The sequence below is a fragment of the Gossypium hirsutum genome, chromosome A12 (assembly GCF_007990345.1).
Source record: "Gossypium hirsutum isolate 1008001.06 chromosome A12, Gossypium_hirsutum_v2.1, whole genome shotgun sequence".
NCBI classification, from domain to species: Eukaryota; Viridiplantae; Streptophyta; class Magnoliopsida; order Malvales; family Malvaceae; genus Gossypium; species Gossypium hirsutum.
Window position 1 is genome coordinate 62,883,536 of NC_053435.1, and position 2,608 is coordinate 62,886,143.

A 2,608-nucleotide genomic window follows, 5' to 3' on the forward strand; every position below is an offset into this window, starting at 1 on the left:
CAACCTGCATTATAAGTATTACTGTATGGGTTATTTTGAGATCGAAAGTTATTATTACCCATATAGTTGACTTGTTCTTCTTCAGTTGTAGGATTGAAGGATTGGTATTCTGTATGCACACCTCTGCCACTTGAGTCACACCTCATTACTTGATGTACCTGCGTAGAACCAAGTAAACCGTCAATCTTTTTATTGAGAAGTTCTACCTGATTAGAGAGCATGGTGACTGAATCGATATTATAAACGTCGAGTGTTTTCATTGGATTTGTCCTCATAACTTGCCACTGATAATTATTCAGTGACATCTCCTCTATGAATTCATAAGCCTCTTCACGTGTTTTGTTGTTGATGGTTCCGCCAGCAGCTGCGTCAACCATTTACCGAGTCGAGGGATTCAGACCATTGTGGAATGTTTGTACTTGAAACCAAAGTGGTAACCGATGGTGAGGGCACCTTCTCAGTAAGTCCTTGTATCTCTCCTATGCATTGTAAAGTGTTTCTAAATCCATCTGCACAAAAGAAGAGATATCATTACGTAATTTAGCCATTTTAGCCGGCGAAAAATATTTTAGTAAAAATTTTTCAGTCATTTATTTCCAAGTAGTGATAGAACCTCGTGGTAACGAGTTTAACCACTGTTTAGCTTTGTTTCTCAGTGAAAAGGAAAATAATCGAAGATGAATGGCATCATCAGAAACGCCATTGATTTTTAATGAATCGCAAAATTCCAGGAAATTTGCTGAGTGAGCATTGGGATCTTCATCCTGCAAACCATCAAACTGAACAAACTGCTGTATCATCTGAATAGTGTTAGGTTTTAATTCACAAGTATTTTTAGCTACAACAGGTCTAACTATATTAGATTCAGTTCCTGTTAAAGAAGGTTTAGCATAATCATACATAGTGCATGGAGCAGGATTTTGATTAGCCGCAATTGCAGGAGGTAGCTGATTGCCTTGGTTTTCAGCCATCTCTACGGTTGGGGGTTGAGTATCATCTTCTTGCTTGTTCTCCGTGTATCGTAAGCTGCGCCTTATCTCTCTTTGATTTTTACGAACTGTACGATTGATTTCTTCGTCAAAAAGTAATGGTCCCAACGGGTTTCTTCTAGTCATAAACTATAAAAACCTGCCAAGAGAAAGAATAAGTAAATTAATAGATAATAAAAATAAAAATTAAATTAAATCGCAAGAAAATTAAATGGCTAAAGTAATAAAAATTTAGCGTTCCTAATATTTTAGTTCTCCGGCAATGGCGCCAAAAATTTGATCGCGTGATTCATAACAAGTAATAAATATTTATAATGAAGATCAAACCTAGACTAACTATTATCATGACAAAAACGCAAGCGCACCTTTCGAACAATAGTATAGTAATGGCAAGACCGGGATATCGTACCCAAGGGAACCAAAAGTACTAGTAATAACTATCTTTTTACTATCTAGCTTAAGAATAAAAGGGTTTGTTTATTAAACTAATTATCTAAACTAATTAAAGAAAAGGGAAAATTTGGAAAAAGACTTGAAGAAAAACAATTGATAAAGACGACACCCAATGAGGAATCCACCTAGATTTCACTTGTTATCTAACTCTGACCCGGACGATTTATTCACTTGACTTGATCCGTGAGATTCCTTAACCTATGTTATTATCCCTTTCGAGACTAATAACGTCTAACCCTCAGTTGAATTAATCGAAATTTCTTTCTTAATTAAAACCCCTACAGAAGCAGTAAATCATTCGATGGACTCCCATATTAGGTTTCACCCTAATTCGGCAAAATCACGTAACCCTATTTCTAGGCGTTCGATCAACTCCATTTAATTATGCCAAATCTACTCTTAGGCAGGTTCTATTCCTCCTTTGCATAAACAGATCAAATCATTTATTAATACCCAGAATATTAACTCAAGCATTAAGAACACATAATTCAGAACAAATCAAGTATTTTCCATACAGTTCAGATAATAATAACAAGATCCATCATAGGTTTTATCCCTCTTAGGTATCTAAGGGATTTAGTTCATAATAAAATAAGAGTACATCTCAAAAGTATAAAAATAACAAAACATGAAGAAAACTCTAAAACCCCTGAAGGAATTCTGAAGGAAATATTCAGTCTTGGAGTAGCTCCGGCTTTTAGGATGGATCGTTTGGCTTTCTTCAAGTAATTCCTGGCGTATGGTTTTGTATTCCAGAAAAGTTGTGGAAGAGGCCCTCTTATTAGGTCACACTTAGGGTGTTTATATAGGCTTTGGATTAGCTTTCTTCCTCCCTAAGTATCCTTTTCCGTGTAAAATACAACTCTTTGAAAAAGGGACACGCCCGTGTGCCATGACCGTGTGACGTGATTGCCAGGCCGTGTTTGATCCATTAAATTGCACACGGCCATGTGGGTCAATGGTCAGGCCGTATGAATCGTGAGAGCCTTGGTCGACACCCTCGAAGGACACGGGCGTGTGAGCAGCCGTGTGGCAAGGCTTTGGCTGTATGAATCTAGTGGTAAACATCCATAAATATGCTAAGTATTTGGGGTATAGATATGTATAATTTGGCATTTATTAGCCCTTATAAGGGGCAATGTAACACCCCTTAACCGTATCCAACT

The 2,608-nt window shown here is 37.0% G+C and overlaps 1 non-coding gene across 1 annotated transcript; it reads left to right on the plus strand.

Annotated features, from left to right (window-relative positions):
• Positions 1–435: 435 nt before the first annotated feature.
• LOC121211975 (small nucleolar RNA R71) lies at positions 436–542 on the plus strand. Its single transcript, XR_005907189.1, has one exon. It is a non-coding gene; the product is annotated as a small nucleolar RNA R71 (small nucleolar RNA).
• The last annotated feature ends 2,066 nt before the right edge of the window (positions 543–2,608 follow it).